Source organism: Ceratotherium simum, chromosome 12 (genome assembly GCF_057802395.1).
Source record: "Ceratotherium simum simum isolate JZ-2026a chromosome 12, ASM5780239v1, whole genome shotgun sequence".
NCBI classification, from domain to species: domain Eukaryota; kingdom Metazoa; phylum Chordata; class Mammalia; order Perissodactyla; family Rhinocerotidae; genus Ceratotherium; species Ceratotherium simum.
In genome coordinates this window covers 33,458,154-33,480,899 of record NC_141911.1, presented here as the reverse complement: position 1 = coordinate 33,480,899, position 22,746 = coordinate 33,458,154, and the positions used below count along the sequence as shown (strand labels likewise).

General features: G+C 38.7%; 1 protein-coding gene across 3 annotated transcripts in view; it reads right to left on the bottom strand.

Moving 5' to 3' along the window:
* FBXW7 (F-box and WD repeat domain containing 7) overlaps positions 1-22,352 on the bottom strand; it is a 228,190-nt gene extending 205,838 nt beyond the window's left edge. For all 3 annotated transcript variants that reach the window (XM_014780212.2, XM_087437536.1, XM_087437537.1), the window contains exon 1: positions 21,254-22,352. The gene's annotated coding sequence lies outside the window, so the exon portion shown is untranslated. The remainder of the gene's footprint in view (positions 1-21,253) is intronic.
* Between the last annotated feature and the right edge of the window lie 394 nt (positions 22,353-22,746).

Below are 22,746 nucleotides of genomic sequence, written 5' to 3'. Positions count from 1 at the left end.
TCCATCAAATGCACCACGGATATAAGAGAAAGGATAGGAGCTTATTTAAAAAGAGAAACACCTGGATTACCATCCTGACCACCCCTCACCCTGCACTGGTTGCACTACCATGAACAATAACTTAAAATTTCTGATCCTCCATTTTTTCATCTATAAACAAAGTCCAAAAACTCCACAATTTACTTTTTTCCCCCAGTTATATTTCCTTATCTCTTTTGCTATGCTTAAAAGTACAGGTAATCAAATTTCAAGTGGGTATACCTTTTGACCTAGTAATTTCACTTTGGAGAAATTATCCTGCAGAAAAAAAATGAGATAGTTCTCAATGTGCTATTATGAAAAGATCTCTAAGATACATTGTGAAATAAAAAAGGAAAGTCTATATATGATGCTCTGTTTTCTGTAAAATGGGAAAGAATACCACTATATATTTGTATTTATATATGTGCCTGTATCTGTGTGTATATGCATAAATACATTCTGGAAATTTTTTTTTTAAGTATATGTAAAAATATTTCCTTTTTACTATTTCAGAGATGTCAAAAGAAGAAAAAGACTGACTCTATTTAAATAAGGAAAAAAAACTGAGGGCCCAGAAAAAACAAACTACTAATATTGTTAACCAGAAAATGAATGATTTGAATGAGTTCCATGCATGAAAGGCTGATTCAAATGAGGTGTTTTTTCACATTATATGAAAATGAATATGTCTCTGTTTGACACTTTAGACAAATCCAGAAAAAAAATTTTCTTTATTTTACTATAATGTTTCTCCTTACTCTAATACTTACCTTTCTAAAATTCTCCAGACTTTATATATATATATATTTTTTCTTTCCCTTGGTTTGTCAATGTAGATCTTCATTCTTAAAAATTTAGATCATTTTAAAATGAATTGACAAATTTATCTATACTGTATACATAATCTATCATTCATATGAAGCATATATCTTAGCAATAATAAAGAACCACACGATGGAAAAGAAGAGTGGGGAAAAAAAGTAGTTTGAGGCCACACTTCCTAAGACTTTTCAATGCAAACTAAGTATTCTCTATTACGTTGTATAAGCAATAGGGAGCCACTGACAGTCTGGACAAGAATGAGGGATGATGTGATGAAAGTAATGTTCTTGGAGAATGAATGTGATCTCAGGAGTTGAGGGATTATTCATCATAACCAACAACCGGAAACTACTCAAATGTCCATCAACTGATGAATGGATAAACAAAATGTGGTATCTCCATACAATGGAACACTATTCAGCCATAGAAAAATGAAGTACTGATACATGGCACAACACCAAAGAACCTTGAAAACATTATGCTAAGTGAAATAAGCCACGAAAGGCCATATATTCTATGATTCCATTTAGACGAATGTCCAAAATACGCAAATCCACAGCGACAGAAAGAAGATTTGTGGCTGCCAGGGAACTGCGGGGAAGGGAAATGGGAAGTGACTGCTCCTGGGCACAGGGTTTTTTTGGGGGGTGATGAAAATGCTATAGAATTAGATAGTAGTGATGGCTGCAAAACTTCATGAATATACTAAAATCCACTACACTGAACACTTCAGAAGGGTAAATTTTCTGGTATTCAAATTATTTCTCAATAACAAAAAGAGCTGGGGGTGTGTGTAAAAGATTGCAGGTAGGAAAAATAGAAAGTAACTATACTGGTTTAGCAATGAGTACACAAAAGCCATCAGGGCTTCTATTGTTAACCCCAATCCAGGGAGCATAATTCAGATCATAGTGCTCCAGAGAGCACCACTCACAGAGACCCTGTAGTAGGATATAGCCTGGGAAACAGAATAAATAAATTTAAGCAACGAGGCAAAAGGATTGTTAATACTACTTAATAAATGTCTGAATATGAGGAGGAAGAAATTAAGACAAAAAAGGAATCTATTTTCACTTTGAGTTAAAATGAAATATTCCCAAAGGGGAAATTCAACAAAAGTTTAACATTTATCTTTGGATTGAGGAAGTAAGTAAGGCCAATTTGTATTCTCTTATCCACATTTTTCCTAATTTGCAACAATGACATTACTCTATAATGAGGAAAATGTATAAAAACATATTTACCTTTATAAACAAGAAACTTTGTATCTCAACTACATAAACCATTGTGAAACACTAAAGCCCTAACCTATTAGAGAGTCAAACATTGTTAAAGCCAATTTCTTGTGGAGTCCACATGCTATTGTCACTAATAGTAAAAAAAAAGTTCATAATCTACATCTGCACTGTCCAGTACGGTAGTCCCTAGCCAATGAGCACCTGAGATGTGGCTAAATCCACATTGAGACGTGCTGTTAAGTATAAAATATACACCAAATCTCAAAGAGTTAGTACCAAAATAAGAATCTAAAATATCTCACTAATATGTTTTAAGTTTTCATATTTATTACATGTTGAAATGATAATATTTTGGATTTGTTGTTAGTACCGTTGAGTCAATTCCGACTCCTAGGGACACTGTCTACAGCAGAGCAGAATCCTGCCTAGTTTTTTTGTGCCATCCTCTCATCTTCCAGCACCATATCAGACAATGCTCCACTTCTATTTATACAGTTTTCACAGCCAATTTTTCGGAAGTGGGTGGCCAGGTCCTTCTTCCTAGTCTGTCTAGTCTGGAAGCTCCGCTGAAACCTGTCCACCATGGGTGACCCTGCTGGTATTTGAAATACTCGTGGCATAGCTTTCAGCATCACAGCTACACACAGCCGCTGCAGTATGACAACCGACAGACGGGTGGTGTGGTTCCCTGACCGGGTGAGAGCACCAAATCTTAACCACTAGACCACCAGGGCTGGCTAATATTTTGGATATATTGTGCTAAATAAAATATATTATTAAAATTAATGTCACTTGTTTCTTTTTAGTTTTCTAATGTAAGTTAAGAGATCATTTAAATTTAGACATCTGGCTTGTATTGCAGTGCAGATGTAGATTATGAACTTTTTTTTCCTATTAGTGACAATAGCATGTGGACTCCAGAAGAAATTGGCTTTAACAATGTTTGACTCTCTAATAAGTTAGGGCTTTAGTGTTTCACAATGGTTTATGTAGTTGAGATACAAAGTTTTTTGTTTATAAAGGTAAATATGTTTTTATACATTTCCATTGGACAAAGCTATCTTAGATGGCAGCTAATTGAACTTTTTGAGAGCTTCACTCGAGTCCTCCCTCGGTTCCCTTTTTCTTTCACTCCAGGAAGTTAACACTTTTCCCAGTGTTTCCTGTACTGGAAAACACCGCACACACCAAGCAACTCGACACAGGCAATAACCATAAGAAGCGACAAGGAGGGAAATCTTTATCTTTCCTAAAATTCAAACTGTACTATGAATCTTATCAAGAAAAAATGAGATGAGTACATTTTGAGATTCTCTTGGGGGATTAAGACTATTTTAAGTAACAGGTGAAAAGTCTCAGTAACAATGTAAAATTTTTTAAGAGCCTGGAATTTCTAGTTGAAAATTACTTATTTATGGCCCTACAAGGGCAGTAAGTAGAAAAGTAGATGAGGAAGCTATGCAAGTATACATGATTTAGGAGGGCCAACTCTGAGAATCCTGGAAAAAAATATCCAGGCAAAGTAGAGGTCAAGAACTCAGAATTGTTCTGGAAGAATCATTCTACCCCGACACTGAAGGAATAAACCTCAAATCTAATAAAGAAACGAGTATTTCTCCAAGAATGAGGGGATGTGAAAAAAACACAAAAATTAAGAATATCCTGTCTCCATATCCCATTTGTTCTCACTGCTTAAAATACCAGGAAATGCTAACTAATCTATACTAACAAAAAAAACAGATAAGTGATTGCCTGGGGCTAGGGGTCTAACTGCCAAGGAATCTTTTGAGGATGATGGAAACGTCTTGATTGCAGTAGTGGTTTCATAGGTATATACACTTGTCAAAACTTACCAAATCATACACTTTAAATGGATGCAGTTTACCATATATATTATACTTCAATTAAGTTGATTGAAAATAAACAGGAAATTAAAAAAGCCAATTGCCATTTGCCCTGTGGCAGTCACAATGCAGCTGCCATTCCCTATGCATGTGCAAATTTGCTCACGGCAGTTTATATCACCAGTTTTACTGAATTCCATGTACTTTTGGTACACACGTCAAGTTTACTTCCCAATTTTAAATGTCCTCTAAAGGACTATACTATGATTCAGCACTGAAACAAAAAATTATCCTTACAAAAAAGCATAGAAGCACAGCAGTGGAGAATACATTTGATATTCGTGAAGCAAATATTTGTGGTTGGAAGAAAGACCACAATTCCACTTTTTTCTAACAAGGCAGCATCCAATCACTAATAATGCACTGTATCATACTTTAATCCAGCATTTTTCTTCCTCAGGGACATATAAAATAACAATCTTACAATTGATCATATAGTAGGCAGAATTCTAGGCTGTCCCCCAAGATTCCAACACCTTGGTGTACACATTTTCCCAAAGTTACTCAGCCAAATATTAATCTGGGTGCTGCTGTGAAGGATTTTACAGACGTAATTAAAATCTCTAACCTGGTGACTTTAAATTAGGGAGGTTATTGTGGGTAGGCCTGACCTAAAGAGATCAGTTCTTAAAAGAAGGCAGAGAGATGATTCCAAGAGAGAGAGATTCTCCTACTGTCCCTGAAGCAGCAAACAACCATGCTGTGAAATGCCTATAGAGAGGACTACATGGCAGGAACCTAAAGGTGGCCTCTAGAAGAGTGAGTGGTCCCTGACTGACAGCAAGCAAGAAAACAGAGACGCCACACCTACAAACACAAGGAACTGATTTCTGGCAACTACTAGTGAGCCTGGAAAAGGACCCTGAGCCTCAGATGAGACCACAGCCCTGGTTGACACCTTGATTTCAGCCTCGTAAGACCCTAAGGACAGGATCCAGCTAAACCATGCCCAGACACCTGACCAAGGGAAACTGTGAGGTAAAATGCTAAAATTGTGGTAATTTGCAATGCAGCAGTGGAAAACTAATACAGATGACTTCTTAGATTTGAGGAAATACGGTTTATATTATTTCTCTTAAAGGCTGCTAATCTTTGCTCTATCATCAAAACAATTTACAATACTTCACATTATTATGAGTGATATGATTCAATTTTACAAGTCAGCAGGATAAGGTAATACTACTCTCAAAACTCTACAGGTAAAAAAAACTTTATAACATCTAAGAATTTATTTCCTCCATCAACTGGGCACGCAAACAGTACTGTAAACTTAGTATATTTGTTTCTGCCTTTCTAAACCAACAACATAACAAAAACAAAAAAATCTCAGTCTTCATTCATTTCTAAAGAAATGAAAGTAAAGTTGAATGTGTGGTGAGAAAAGCTAATTTTGAGATCTAGCTTGGCCATATAATTTTGGGCATCATCTAATTTCTAAGAACCTCAGAGAATTCAGCTATTAAAAAAAAGAATAACAGTCACCTGAATAAAGTCTGGAGTCCAATTAATAGAAGAAAAAAATACATACATAAATGGATAATAACACATGCTTTGCCAACCTTATAGAGCATATAATTAAATGCCACTGAAAATAGCCCACATTTCTATAGATCTTATTGTGTGCCAGGCACTGTTCTATAAATAACATATAAGAAATAAATCTACAGATGATAAATATAGTATAGAATAGTGATGAAAGTCTCAGGCTCTAGAACCAGACTACTTGAATACAATCCCAGTTCCACTAGTAACTAAAGGTGAGATCTTGAGCATGTTTAACTTCTCTGTGCCAAATTTTCAACTATAAAATAGGGACATTACACTACTCAGCCATAAAAACAGACAAAATTGTCCCATTCGCAACAACACAGATAGAACTTGAGGGTATGTTAAGTGAGATAAGCCAGTTAGAGAAAGACAACCACCATATGATTTCACTCATATGTGGAAGATAAATACACGGACAAAGAGAACAGATTAGTGGTTACCAGAGGGGTAGGGGGTTGGAGGTGGGCATAAGGGGTAAAGGGGCACATATGTATGGTGACTGACAAATAATGTACCACTGAAATTTTACCATGTTATAAACTATTATGACACCAATAAAAAAAAAATAGGGACATTAACAATTCTTGCCTTAGAGGGCAATGGTGAAGACCGAATTAGTTAATACAACTAAGGACACAGAAGAGTACCTGGCACACAGTAAGCACTCAAATGTTGATATCAATATTATTTTTATAATAGTACCACATTAACATTCACTAAGAAAGGTAACCTCTGGCAGATAATGTAAAAGAACACTAATGACCCTAAGACTTAGAATCCTAAAATCTTGATATGATTATTTGATTCCCTGCTCCCCAAACCCAATTCCTAAATTCTTATTTACCAGAATTCAATTTCATTTAGGCATTTTTAATCTTTAATAGAACATCATTCAGCACACTGCTCTTAGCATTTGCATGTAACTTCTGATAAAATGTTACAAAAGCAGAGAATTAAAATTCTGGAAGGGGCAAAGTTCAAATGTATATAACTATAGTTACAAATACAGTATTTAAAACACAACCAAGAGGAAAGAGAAAATCTTCTAGGAAACATTTTTAAAGGCCAATATCCAGGTTTAGCTCTTTTTAAGGTAACAAAATGATGAAAACTATTTAAATCTAATGAACAAATAAAAATGGTAGTATACAGATGTCAAAACTATGTTACATTTAATAAATATAGTGAGAAAACACTTATAAATAAACTAATTAGATAAGAAATAGTCCTGTACAAAGTACGGGAAAGAAGGAAACACCATCTCAGCAAACAAAATTCGTTTAAGAAATCACATAAGGGAAACACTCTACAGATACTCATTGACTTAAATAATTTATACCTTAGAGATTAACAAGTATTGATTCACAAATTTTCTGCTATACCTTCCAAGTACGGCAAATCATAGGTTTTCAAATCCTAAATAATATATTTCTGAGACATCCCCTAAACAAGAACCTCTTTGAAAAGATTTAACTCTAACAACAGAACACATTTTACACATAGAAAAAAATTATTCATAAAAATCACTTTGTTCCACCATCTTTTAGACAGATTTTGCGTAGACAGATTTCTTCTACTGCTAAAGATGTATCTGGGACACCTGTCCTGATGGTGATACCAAGAGCAAGACTAAGTTTAATAAAAAATGCAGGTTAGTGCAAATCAATTCAAATTACAGGCTTAATTCCACAATTATTTTATTTAAGGACATAAACCTGGGAATTGCTTCTCCATGAGTCTGTCAATCTTCTTCCTTCTAATATCCATATAGGATGAAGTCCTATCATTTTCCCTTCCTATCTCACACAACTGATGACTTCCCATTTTCAATACAAAACTCCACTGAAACTTAAGAGGCAGCATGCTTGGTGATTAAAAGCATAGACCACAGAGTCTGATGGATCTGGCTTTGAATCCCAGTTCTGTGAGTTCAAATTCCTAGCTACACGTTCTTGGAAAATTCTCTGAATCTGTTTCTTCTGCCATAAAACAGCCTTATTAGTACCTATGTCATAGGGACTGCTGCAAGGAATAAATAATGCATGTAAAAATCCTCAGCACACTGCCTGACATATAGCAACCATTCAATAAGTGGTAGTAACGATCAAAACAATGATTAGCAAATTATTAATTTATCAAATTACCAATTCTATATTCTTATCCTCTAGATTCACACCCCTCTCCCTTCTAGGTAATTCTTTATAAATAATGGGGCTCTGAGGTAAAAATCAATCATCATCAAAAGAAAAAGAGATCTTGCAGGCAACTTCTCACCTCCAATTGCCCTGTTTCTCTCCCATGCTTCACTAGCCTCAGTCATTATCCATACCTGAGAGTAAATGCATACTCACTCTGCTTAGGCCCAAACGTACAGAGGAAAGCAGAGGCCTTATTTAACACTTTTACTTAGTGATAGCTCATCCATGATGTAAGACTGATACTACACATTCATCCTTCCAACAAGCTCCAAACCAGAATGGGCCCACAGGTGAAAAAAATAATCAACCAAAAGCATCTTTCAGGGGCTGGCCCAGTGGTGTAGTGGTTAAGTTTGCGCACTCCACTTCAGTGACCCAGGGTTCGCAGGTTTGGATCCCAGGTGTGGACCTACACACTGCTCATCAAGCCATGCTGTGGTGGCGTCCCACATACAAAATAGAGGAAGACTGGCACAGATGTTAGCTCAGGGACAATCTTCCTCGCCAAAAAAAAAAAAAAAGCATCTTTCAGAAAGTATTTGTTGGATCAAAAGTCTCATTACTGAGTCAGAAAAGGAAGATCAACAACGCATCAGATGTACCAAATATCTAGGTTGTTTTACTTCTAGGATATGCTTCCTGGATATGTAGAAGAAAAAAGTTGACATGAAATCTCTATCAACTATTGGAATTGGCTTCTAATTCATTCAATAAATATTTGTTGAACACCTACGGACGGGCACTACACTAAGCACTTGGAAACAAAAGTGAAAAGATAATGTCCTCCTCTTGTAGAGCCTATTAAAAAATCTTTCCAGGGGGCCGGCCCGGTGGCATAGCGGTTAAGTTAACGCATTCCGCTTCGGCGAACCAGGGTTCGCTGGTTCAGATCGTGGGCGCGGACCCACTCACTGCTCATCAAGCCATGCTGAGGCAGCGTCCCATATAGATTAAGAGCTACAACTCTACAATTATGATACACAACTATCTACTGGGGCTTTGGGGAGAAAAAAAAAAAGAGGAAGATTGGCAACAGATGTTAGTGCAGAGCCAATCTCCCTCAAAAAAAAAAATCTTTCCAGCTTTTTTTGCTCTTCCATTCATTTGTTAACATACTATATGCCTACTCTGTGGCAGGAAATGTTAAGCACTTGCGGGGAGGGGATATTAACTGAAAAGATGAATAAGACATAACCCTTACCCTGAAAAAACTGATAGACCAGTAAAAGAGAAAAATACAAATAACTGTGTAAAGTGCTACAAAAGTCACATAGATACTGCAGGCAACCAGAAGAAAAAACAAGTCTACTCAATTAATCAGGACAGCCTTCCTAGAGGAGATGACTATTTAAGTAGGATCTTAAGAGAGAAAATGTTTCGCACATGAAAGGAAAAGAATACTCCAGGCAGGGGAAATAGCAAAGTGCAGAGACAAATATACATGAAAGTATATATATATATATGTACACATACACGCACACACGAATATGCATTAAAGTATACACACGCTGTCTATAAATGGATATACAGTGTTTAGATACAAGTGAAGAAGTCATCTGAGCTACAAAACACAGAAAACGATGTGATTTACTATTTTCCCAATTCTCCCAAAGATGGTACACAACTAATACTATGCATAGGAGAAAAGTTAGTTCATTCCAATTCCAGCCTTAGAGGATTTGCTCTTACTTCTCTCCCAGAAATAAAGAGATAGTGCAGGGAGTTGAATGGTAGATTGATGATGGACTAGAAAGGCTCTCCCTTAAGCAAAGTGTCAATTCAGGTAGGAATATAAAGAACAGCAGCAAAGAAATCAATTTAGAAACTCCTGAAATGGACAGGAAATAAGGGTTCAATTTTAAACAGAAGAGATTTTAAACAGAAGAGAAAAAAAGAAGAGATAGATAGAAAAAAGAGGTCCAAAGTTAGAGCCCTCGACTTGGTGAGTAATAGAACATGAAAGAAGAGACAGAAATCAGACATGATCCAAGGTTTCTCCCAACAGATCATTCCATTAACCTTGATACCTGCTTTTTCCATTAGTGTATATTTGACTTGACGAATATTTACACATTATGGCACTCACATCTCATAAGCCCCCTACTCTTTACAAGAATAGTTTGCCATTTTAAAAAATCAAATTAGGGGGCCGGCCCAGTGGCATAGCAGTTAAGTGCGAGCGCTCCGCTTCAGCGGCCCAGGGTTCACAGGTTCAGATCCCGGGCGCGCACCAACGTACCACTTGTCAAGCCCTGCTGTGGCAGCGTCCCATATAAAGTAGAGGAAGATGGGCACGGATGTTAGCCCAGGGCCCATCTTCCTCAGCAAAAAGAGGAGGATCGGCATCAGATGTTAGCTCAGGGCTAATCTTCCTCACAAAAAAAAAAAAAAAAGAAAGAAAGAAAGAAAGAAAAAAATTGAATTAGTAAAATCCACCTAGAAACCTTTCCTAATTTCTGAATAATAAGTGTAAGCATTTTTAGATTACTTTTGGAGTAAATGCCCTATAATCTTTAAAAAAAATTATGAAATCTATTAATTTTCCTTTACGTCTGCCTTTTAAAATGTTAAATGAGGCCTATCCATGTCTATGACTTATCTTCATCAATAATCAGTATTTATACAGAATCTAACTGGCAAAGCACCTTATATAAAGAAAATACCAAATAACAGAGTTTAATCACAGAGCAAGGTTTCCCAACCTTGGCACTACTGACATTTTAGACCAGATAATCCTTTGTTGTGGGGTGCTGTCCTTTACACCGTTTATACCTTGCCTCTACTCACTAGATACTAGTAGCACCTCCCACACACACACCTCCCCTCAGTTGTGACCATCAAAAACATCTCCAGATATTGCCAAATGTTTCCTGGGGCCACTGTTGTATGCCACACACTGTTCTGTGCTTCTCATTTATTATCTCGCTTAGTCTAACAACACAGTATCCATGAAGTAGTTATTATTTTCCCCCACCTTACAAGTAAAGAAACAGAGGCCAAGAAAGTTAAACAACTTGCCCAACGTCACACAACCAATAAGTGCGGTAATCTGTATTTGAAACCCCCAATGGTGGCTTGAGTCCCTGCTCCTGATCACTGTTAGGTCATCTCTCATTAAAGCTTCAGCCTTTATCATCTGACACTTGAAAAGTAATATTTTGAATTTTATCTGGAAGTAAAAACTAAAATTATCCACACAAGTGAAAGTTAAATTAAAAGACTCCCAACCTCAATTCAGGATATATTAACAAGTATTTTTTAAGTACTGACTCTATGTGCAGTACCAACTTTAGGAACTAGAGTGGTTCAAAGAAAAGGAAACTACCATTTATTAAAGATTTGGCTCAGGACCTTTTTCACACATTATCTCTCTGAAATCTCACAACATCCCTGGAAGGTAGGTATTATCTTTTTTTCAAGTGAGAAAGCTACAGCTCAGAATAAAAAAGTGGTCACTGATACAAAAAGGTTTACAATTTAATTGAAGAGAAAGAAAAATATTTTTTAAAAAAAGACAGAATAAGCAAGTTAAACATCTCAGTTAATAACACACAGAAGGTGCAAATACAAAATAGGTGAAGGAAAAGTATACAGTTAGATTAGTCAGGGAATACTTCTTAAAAGAGGTTTCTAGTATCCCCTCTGTTAAGAAATGACATGGATGAGCAAAAAGTGGTAAGCTGGGGAGGAGCAACACTTCTGTAATGAATGTGAAACAGAAGTTTGGGACTGAAAGGAAAGTTTTGTGGTAGCCAATGTAAGTAGTAAGTCAAGGAAATGATGAGGAGTATAAAGCTGCCTTAAAATTAAGATAGAGCTGTAGCTGAAGGCAATGAGACTAGTTCTACGCTTTTAGGCAGCTCCTGCCACGAAACACTCTCAAGCACAGCAACAAAAAAGATCTAAAGCTTAAGACTGAGCAAGTTGGTTAACCGAGGCTTCGACATACAAAGTCAAACACCAGTTTTCATAAGATGAGGGATGGTTCACTATTTTGCTTTGTGTATTCTGTCTCCCCTAGTCAGAATGTAAGTTTCAAGAGGGCAGGGATTTTTGTTTTGTTCACTTCGATCAAGGCCTGGCACAGCAGGTGTTCAGTAAATATCTGCTGCTGAATAAAGGCAGTATTCAAAATAGTGACATATTCAGAAGCAAAGATCACAAATGCCTTCAGCATTCAAAAAACCAGCAACCTCACAGAAAAAACAATAACTTAATACTGTAATATTTATTATTATTGCAACAACTAACATTTATTGAGCACTAAGTCTAAGCCAGACACTGGGATCCATTATCTCACTCAATCCTCTTAACTACCCTATGAGAGAGGTAGGTACTATTATTATCATCCCAATTTTACAGGAAACACACACAGAATAAATAACTTGCCCAAGGTCACAAAGCAGCACTGCTGGAACCTGGGTGTAGCAACTCCAAAGCTTGCCTTTCAACTACTATGTCACACGTATAGAATTACAAGCATCCCTCTTAGGCAAAGCTAGGGAAATGCGGCCGATGCAGAAAAAAGACAACAAAACAAAACAAAAAAGAAACTTCCATGCACTCAAAAACCCTTTATCCGTTCCTAACAGGTACTGTGGAAATTTTCCCACCCTAGGATACACTAATTATCCCATACAGATTAAAACTTCCATGGTTTAAAGAATCCAGACGTCGAAAAGATAGGAACTAGAGTCAATCATCTAATCGACATTTCAAAGGGTGGTAGATAACAAGTGGTAACACCCCACGTCCACAACCCAAAGAAATAACAGGGTGTCACCTCTGACTAAGACTGACCTCAAAACTTCCGGAGCCATTCTCCCTGGTATCTGCTTCTCCTCTCCTCTGTATATCCCTTGTCTCCTCTTCTACTAAATGGTCTTTACAAAAGTCTCAAATTTTGTGTTTCCTGCTCTAAATGTCTAATCTAGTAAGTTAAAATTTTAATATTTCTCTAATGAAAAAAATTCTACCTGTGTAATAGTCAATATAAAAAAGTTCCCCAATCATTACAGCAGCATTCCAAAGTTTATATTATCAAATTCACACAGTAGTCAATTAAGAAATCACCAATCATGCAAAAGAAAACTGATGACCCACGTATTTATTTATATAACTTTCTGGTATTACATATGTAATAAATAAGCAGGAAGAAATTAAACTCACTAGAGAGACTATGCTCTTCCTCCACCTATCCAGTGACCTATTCATAATTATAAAATTCTTTTTTGAAAATCTCTGAAATGGAAAGAAGCATAACTCCAATTGCTACCAACAAATAAAAGTATTTAAAATACTAAATTTTTTTAAAAACTAGACTACCCATTAAATTAACCACTTAACCAGAGATCCACTAATACATAAACCAATCTAATTTCTCCATTTACATCAAAATCTAAAACAAATTTGCCTTAAAAGAAGAAGTTAGAGAATGAAGACAAGAGCTGACAAGATAATCAGTGCCAAGAAATATGGCTCAATCTTTTCTTTCTTTCTGCCTTTGGATTTTTTTCGTATACTTATCTTAAACATTCAGTTCTATTAAATAAACAGACTATAAAGGCATAGCCAAATTGTTCTCAAAATAGAAATACTTTCCAAATACAAAAATGATCAAGAAGCATTTATTTCTTATATTAGCCAACAGAATACTGATTATGCCAAGCATGAAGGAAAAGTTACTTCTGAAAACTCATCTTGTATTTAATAAATTCTAAGCATGAAAAGGGAATATCAAACACACACACACTCTCTAATCATTTTAGGAAAAGGAGAAAACTAAAATTTAGTTACAATAGAATCATCTAAATAAAATTTCTTCAATCTCAATTTGAGATATAATGATACAGATAAAACCTGTTAAACGTCATGATTTTTTTTCAAAGCATTTTATTCTCAAGGGTTAAAGAGACGGACAGTTGAAAGATTTAATTGAATTACAGCCTGATCTTTCTAAATGGACAATTTAAACTGCAGATACTTTCAGAGATAATCAGTAAATTATTCAAAAAACAGTCCTTTCTGATCTAAGCACTATTGAGGTGTTTGGAGATGAATTCAAATTCCATTATGTTCAAATCAGTCTTTCTTTTCTATAAATAATAAGCACAGCAGTTCTACCATTTCTCTAGTTTTTAAGATTTTTTAATAAAATGTTAATCAATCATACACTAGCTCAGATGCTTTTGAAAACACTGCAGAATTACTTCAGTATTATTTGTCAAACTCAAGGGCTAATCTAAATGTTGGGCAATATAAAAGCCTGACTGTAGCCTCTGTCTACATCACACTTTAAAAGATCTTTAACTTAATAAATTAACAGTAATGGGTCACATTACTATATGCCAGGCACTGGACTAAGAGCTTTGTATATGTTTTATATTATCTCATTTAATCCTAACAATAACCTGGTGAGGGACATGGTTTTCCCCCCTCAACAGGTGATGAAGCCGATACCAGAAGGATAAGTAGCTTGTCCAAGGCCATGCAGCTAAGAAATGTACTGCCTAACTAATGAGTCTTCTGCCTCCACAGTATGAACATATTTTATTAAGTAAAGGAGAAACGACATTAGCAGCATGTTGCTGGTTCCAGGTATGCATAATATTGTCAACCATTCGATAGTATAAATTATTCACTATTACTAGTGAAGCAACTCCTTCTCAGACCTAGAGGGAGTCATGCAAAGGTCTATCATTACCCCTCAGACTGCCCTAAAAAACATGCCATCTTAAAAGTCTGATAAGATACAGACATTCTTCCAAAAACAAACCAGCAATTTGCCTTGAGACTCCACATTTGGCACTAACATATATTAATGGATTCATTCAAGATGCTAGGAAATGAAAAAGTCAAAAGAAAACACAGTATCTTATCCACTGGTGATCCTCTCAGAAGAAAGACTAAGCAACATTAAAAACATTTTGTAATATATCTTTCATTATTTCCGAAATTCCAAGGCAGTCATGCAGAAAGGAGCACCTAGCACAATACACTAGGTACATGTACACACAGACATACACACAGCACATACTACCTCCTTCCTAAAGCCACCCAGACTTCCAGTAGCTATTTTTCAGCTGGAAAGAAACGGCAGAGGAGACAGCATAGCAACAGAAACTGCACAACATCTGACTGACCCACTAGCTATCCCTTAGGTGACAGGGAAAGAGCAAAAGATAAGATACTCAAGCAATAATGTCTCTTGTGCATTTCTGCTTATTATTTTTCAACTACTGGCACTGCAGAATAATACAACACAAATATAGGCTCTCATATTTTCTCGTATTAGCTTACTGTTTTAGAGAGATCAAATGTTACTTGAAAATTTTAAAGGAACATTTTAGAAAAATTGTTACACATTAGTTTGTTCTTCAATATCCAGATCAAGTACAGATGTTCCCTCAAATATTTCACAATTTTGAAGGTGGAACAGGAGGAAATTTTAAATATACTTGCATGTAAAAGTAATATTATTAGGAAATATATATCCCACTATTCAGGAAATGTTAGAAAATACACTCTAAACCTGCTGTGAGAGGTATCATGAGAAAGTATCAATGAGGTATCATGAGAAAGCAGCAAAAAATCTAAAAGTATATTAGGGCATAAGACACATTGGTTCACACAGTGGAAAAAAGTCTCAAAGTAGAAAGGTTTAACAGCAAGAGTACATTATTTGAAAGCAACTTTACTCACTTGTTTGCAAAGACAATTCAGCTTTGCTTAAAAATACATCACTTTTTCCCTGGTCCACCGAAAGTGTCACCAATATAGAATATTTCTATTTGGAATATCTGCAGATATGAGATGAACACTTTGTCTTTTACATCACCACCAGTCCTTAAGCTTGAGACAATGATAAAATTACGTGAAAAGGCAAAAATTAAAAGGAAGATTTTTAAAGAACAAGGAAAGAATCCTCTCCTAATGAACAGAATTAACTTTATAGTGACCTTCTAAAAAGTATATTAAAATTGTCAGATTACATAGACTCTTTTTTAAAGGAAGAAGAATTGAAGTACCAATTATATGTGTAGAAATACTACGTAAGGGGGCTGGCCCTGTGGCCTAGTGGTTAAGTCCAGCATACTCCACTCTGGCAGCCCAGGGTCACAGGTTCGGATCCTGGGTGCAGATCTACACCACTTGTCAGCCATGCTGTGGTGGCAACCCACAAACAAAATAGAGGAAGATTGGCAACAGACGTTAGCTCAGGGCTAATCTTCCTCAGGGGGAAAAAAAAAAAAAGAAATACTACATAAAATAAGAGCAGGTTTGAAACTAAAAAGTGATCACTTGCAAGATTAACCCCCTCCACTGCCATAAACAGGGGAATCCTGAGACAAGATTTACGAAACCAGGGTAAAAATATACCATCATCCAATGCAGGTATTTGTTGACACATGAAACAAATGTTTCGATATTAGCTACAATGCAAAATTGCACAAAGTGAATTAGCCGTTCTAAACAACACATTTGAAATAGATTCACCTAATAAATAAATTAACCCATACTACATTTACCCTTAGGAATACAGCAAAGCTTTTTAAAGTACACATTCAAATGATTTAAGTGATTTTTAAGATATAATACTTGAAATTAACAAAACAAAAATTGTGGAGCCAATAATTCTACACATTGAATTGGTCATTGCAAGAGATTAAGACTTTAAGAGACAAAAAGTATCAAACTTTAATGTTCTTACAATTTGACTACTATTTTCATCTGATTCAAACCAACCATAAATACTTATAATTTTACATCTAATGTAAATACTTTCTTTACAATTTATTTTCAAAACTTTTCAAAATTATACCCACATTTCTTCAAAGATACTTTTGGCCATGATACATAGCCTGTATATCTCGATAGGCCAATTATGGTATCTTTGAATAAGAAATGCAAGCAGACCCTACTTTTTAGCTGCATCCCTTTATACATGGCATTGCCCCTGCTCCTCAATCCAAAGTTTTCATCACTATGGAGGCAGAAGTATCATGAACAGTAGACTCTATGCTTTATGCAGAATCATTTTAAGACAGCCTCCAAGAAACACATCTCACTTAGAAAACAGAGACCACCTAAAATAACCAGTCCCAGCTTTTTAATGAAATGAAGCTCATACTGTATGTTGGTGGACTTTGCAGTTGTCTACACCAGGGGTCCATAAACTACAGGCCAAATCCAACCGACCTCCTGTTTTTATGTATAAGGTTTTATTGGAACACAGTCACACTCACTGCTTTCATACTACAAGTCCAGAACTGAATCATTGTGACAGAGATCATGCGGTCCCCACAAAATCTAAAATATTTACTAACCAGCCCTTTACAAAAAAAAGTTTGCCAACCTCTCCTCTACACAATGAGATGTCAGAAGCAACACAAGACTTCTCCAAGAACCATCTCCAAAGTCTATGAATTGGGTTGCTGCTAACCTAGGTGTGGGCTTTGGGGTCACCTGGTGCTAAAATACACAAACACAAACGCACATGCCAAAGCTCTTTAATCATCCCGTATCAATCCCAAAATTGCCAAGACAAAGTATATAAGGTTACCATAACCTAGTACCAGAGTCCCACGTTTCTCACTGTCTTGACTAGTAAATTATGTTAACCAAAAAAGGCTGCCCTTTAAGTTCATCTAAACATGGTTTCACCTGCATAAAAAATGTTGTGGAAAGTAGAGGGTAAAGAGAGAAGGCACCCATATGGCATATATTCCAGTCCTTGTACCCTCATCCTAGAAACAACTTAGACCCAGCTCTCTGTCTAAATATCTCTTCCCCAGAGGGTTCTGCCATTTGATTTATCACTCTTAAGAGGCCAAAAAAGCTACTAGGAAGGTAACTGAACTAAGGAACACAAAAAAGTGTGGATATATATATTCCCTACCTCTTAATCCTTAATCCTTGTCAGAGCCAACACTAAACGCTAGCCACATTAGCTGCAGGTTTCACCACAAAAAAAGACAGTCTTCCAGTGTTTCATGCTTCAAAGATGCCCAAATTTTTTTAAGTGCCAAGTTGTTTTCTGTTCATTTTTTAATAAAAAGTTTAAAAGAAAAAAAAAGACATTTTCAGCACTGCTGTGCCAACACAGGGATATCCCCTCCATTGTATGGGACACAAAGACACACACCAACTGCGAGCAGGGGAAGCAGCCTTCTCTGCCAGCTATTTTTAGCCCCATTTCGTCACGTTAAAGACCAAACTTAGGATAATAATGCAGAACAAACTTTAAAAAGGTGAATTTGGTGAAACAAATCTGTCCTTTTATGTATAAGTGCCTTAACAGTGAAATCCTATATATTCTTCTGAACTTAATCTCAAGGGACCTATATACCCTACAAAAAGCTTGTTAGCTGTTTCAAAAATACAGATTCATTCACCCTAAGACTGAACTGGTGGCCATGTTTAAAGGCTATTTCTCCCTTTTCAACTTCAAATCTTATCCACTTTTAAAACATCTGTTTTAGAAAGAGACTCATCCATTCTTTCTCACTGTATCTTTGCTAACTGTAACAGATTCCCCTCCCCCCACAAGTAAAAATACCCAGTTTTCAGCTCTTTACTCTCCATCAGCACTCTTGGGAAACCTTAATACTTTGAAAGTGACTCCCAACTCTACATTTTCAGCATATCATTCATTAGTTTTACTATTTTACTGTCTTGAGATTGCTTCAGTCTCCAACTTTTACCCTAAAATTTAATGTCCAAAACAAAGTCCACTATCCAATTTCTGAATTATTTTTTATAAGAAACCACTAGCACCATACCAAAATGTTGGAAGCATTTTCACTCCTCCGTCTGTACAGCTCTTTTGATGACCATGATGTAAAAACGTTGGTTCCTTAGCAAAACAAAATCCTAATCCAGATATAATGCCTCTTGGCCTAAAATACAATTTCTCCTCAATCATGTAAAACTATCCTCTCAGAAACACTGTTCTCAGTTGCTTCTTTGGGCTGTAAACATGTATCTACACAAACACAAATTGACCCTGAGCCTACTCAATAGTCTCCCTCTGTATTCCCATCAAGCTAACTTGCTAATTACATTTGTCCCTCACACCCGCCAATTCCAAAAGTCTTAAACACTTTATCGCCACCTGCTCTTTTCTTCCTAAAAGAGACTTTTCCAGATTTGGCTCAGACACTCCAATGAGTTCTGTATAGTCCAACATCAACATTTCTCTAATGAAAAATGTACAAATACATTTACATTTTTAAGATACCAAACATAGTATCTGACATATAATGGTTGATAAATATTGGTCCATTCCTCCTTTCCGACAGTTTTGTGCAATTTGTGTTTCATTGCCTCTGCCACCCATACAAAAGCATCTCAAAGGCAGGGACCCCAAATACTTGGTTGTTTCTTTGCTACCCAAATACGCAATAAAACATTACCATGATTTTTAACCAATCTATGGTCAAAGCAACAAAAAGTCCTCAAGTTAGTAAGCAATTTGATGGAGTACAAATTATAGTTTCTTGATTTGCCCTCCTTTCCTCCCCCAAAAACAGCCTATGCAAGACTAGATTTCTCTTCTTCCTATCTTCGTGAAACATCGGATACATGACTTCCTCAAGGTCACAAAATAAGACAACAAATCCAGAGACATTTGTTTTTGATTCCACATCTAACATTACATCCACTGCTTAATATTTTCATGTCAGTACCCACTTAAAATAGACAGAATTTAAGGCTCCTTACAAAAGCATGACAAGAACAAGGTACCTAAAGAAAAACAAAGCAGCAGGAGAAGTTCCAGAGGAGAGCAAAGTGACCAAAGGGATTGAAGAAATTATTCTAAGACAGACAAAAAGAGTCAGGAAAGATGATGGTAAAGAGGAACAATCAAAATCTATAAAACCAGGAAAAGATAAACTCCAGCTTGTTCTAGCATTTTTCAAAACAAACTCTGGATGTGTCTTGGAACTTTAAAGAGGTTTGGGATAAATAAATGAATTGTTACATAATTCAGGGGGTGTAGAACTCATTACTTCAAAAGAGAAAAGTACAGGATGAAAACACTGTTTGAGAAAGTTTTAAATAAATTTAATCAAGATCCTGACTGGAGAAGTCAGCATAGATAACCCCAGGCTTACATTCATTCCCACAAAGCTTCTCTCAGCAGTGGCTTCAGAAACAGCGAACCCACACAGTTGTCTGGAGCGACCATCATTCTCAGTATATAGTACTGCTTATGTTCTTTATATAAAATTCCACCCTACACTTAATGCTTAAGGTCTGTATAAATATACGAAATGTTAACTACTTTCCTGCACCTTAATTTGGCACTCTGAGAAGATATCTAAAACACAAATCAAAGATTTTATAGATTTCACCTTTAAAATAAGGGAAGAGGGCCAGCCAGTGGCTTAGCAGTTAAGCGCAGTCGCTCCGCTACTGGCGGCCGGGGGTTCAGATCCCGGGCGCACACCGAGGCACCGCTTCTCCGGCCATGCTGAGGCGGCGTCCCACATAGAGCAACTAGAAGGATGTGCAGCTATGACATACAACTATCTACTGGGGCTTTGGCGGAAAAAAAGAAGGGGGATTGGCAACAGATGTTAGCTCAGAGCCGGTCTTCCTCAGTAAGAAAAAAAGAGGAGGATTAGCATGGATGTTAGCTCAGGGCTGATCTTCCTCACACAAAAAAATACATAAATAAAATAAAATAAGGGAAGAAAAAAATCGTTCTTCAAAGAATTAAATACGAAAAGTTTCTCCTCATTTAATAGAGAAGTATAGACAACACAAACAAGCAAAGCCTCAAGTCATTCGTGTCAAATAAAAAAGCGCTAGCAATTAGAACATATGCTACTCCAAAAAAAAAAAAAGCATTTAGGAAAGGAAAAAATGTAACAACTTTTATAAACTAGTTAAAGTACTAAACGCTCTCCCCCAAAAGTTGTGATTCTTAAGAACTCAGAATTTCCTGAGTGATTAAAATCTGTTACAGTATCCTCCTGACCCACAGGAACTGGACCCCAAAAACGAGAAGGTAAAAAACTCTTGTACCAATAGGAAAATCTCTCAAGGAAGACTGTAAAAAAAAGAAAAGACTTTTACTTTCAGGGTGCACAGGGTAAAAGAGGTTCCCACTTGGGAAGCAAAATAAGATTTGCCCAGAAACAAGAACTACAGCGCTACTCACACCGGTGTACCAGGAAAAGGTATATTACAGAGATGTCCTTTGTGTGCACATATGTTCTGGCCTCCTCAATTTCCTTTTGCCAATTACTGGCAGAAAGGTGCAAGTGTCCACTCTAGAGAAAGACAGAACTCAGCGCTAAGAGAAACCTGTAAGCTTGCGTATTACACGTACAAAGACCTAAAAGGTTCCAGAACACAGGACTACCTAATACCTCCTCCCCGCAGTGAGGTATTAGGGTACACCCTCTCATCCATACACTCCCAACACTCCCGGAAAACATCAGCAAAACTCCAGGAGGTCCCACCGGCATCCTCCCACTCGCTACCCCTCAATTCCCCCTCCCCGGCCACTCACACTTTACAGAAGAGCCGTGGCGCTGGAAAAGTGGGTTGGTTCCCTTCCTCCTTCGCACCGAGGCGGCAGCTGCGGAAGGCTCCGGCGAGTTAGTGAGGAAGAAGCGGTGCTGGTGTCGCTAAAGCAGACGGCCACTCGGGTCTCTTCCGCGCTGCCGGAGCAGAGGCGGCGGCGGCCCCGCTTACCTCCTTTTCCTCTTCCTGGGTCTCTTCAGGCTGTGTGTCCTGCCCGTCCTGGGTCACTTCTCCCGGGATAGTCAGGTTTGGGAGGCTCCGGATTTTATCTTTATAAAAGTTTCCTCTGGGCGGAGGCTGCGGCCGGCCCCCCGGGTCCCCCCCGGCCCCGCCGCCCTGGGGCGGGGGAGGGGGCTCTAAGAACTCCTCCCGGAGTCCAGCCGAGGAGCCGGGGGGCCGGCAACTGGCCAAGGGAGAAGACCCCCGAGGGGGCAGAGGGGAGGGGGAAGGGAAGGAAAGGACGGCGGCGCCGGTCCTGCTCTCCCCGCCGCCCCGGCCGCCGCTTCACATCGGGGTCCCCGCCCCCCCGGTCGGGGGGTGGCTGCTGAGCTTGGGGCCCCGGCTCATACACTCCGGGGCGAGATGCTACGGGCCCGGGAGGGTGGCCGAGGCGGCGGCGAGGTGGGGGACCCGGCCGGCTCCGCTCGGCGCCGCCCCCGCTCCCGGCTCCCGCATGTGTCGCTGCGGCTGGGCCCCCCCTCCCTACTCCTTGGGGGTCCCGAGCCCCGCGCCCCGGGACGAGATAGAAGCTCCGGCCCCTCCTCAGCGTCCCCTCACCGCGGAGCAGCTGACTAGTCCCGGCCCGAGTAGCCGCCTCCCTGCCCCCAGCCGCCGGCTCGGGCTCGGGCTCGGGCTCCGGCGTGTGCAGCCGCCGCTGCCGGCCGGGAAGGTGAGGGGGGGAGAGGCGGGGTGGCGGCGGCTCCCGCTGGCCCAGCTTAGGGCGGAGGTCTTGGCGGCGGCCAGTGCACGGGGGCTAGGTCTCTCGGATGCTCCCTCGCTCTCACGCTCTTGGCGGCGGCGGCGGTGGCGGTAGCGCCCGGAGCTCAGCTCGCTGTCTCGCTCGCTCTGTGCGGGGCTCTCGCCTCACTCCAGAGAGAGGGGCGGGAGGAAAGCGGCGCAGACCGATGACGCAAGTCACCTAGCAACCGCTCTCCTCCCGCCTCCCTTGTCTTTCCGCTCGGAGGCTTCCTCCGCTGGCCTTTTTTTCTCTTTCCAATCACCCCGCCTTGGGCGACTCTGGCGCGCTGTGATGACGCTCAAAGGGAAGAGGAAGTCGGGGCTGGGCGAGTGGGTGGGTGCGACTGGGGCCGCGGGACTCGCCGCCGCTGCCGCCGCCTCTACGGCCGCGTCAGAACTGAAGAGAGGAAGGGGAGGAGCCGAGTGGAGCCTAAGCTGTCGCCTGATCTTACCCCTGACCCGAGGGCGGCGGAGAGAGCTTGCTCTTAGCGGTTTCCTTCAGGGCAGGTGGTGACTGCTCCT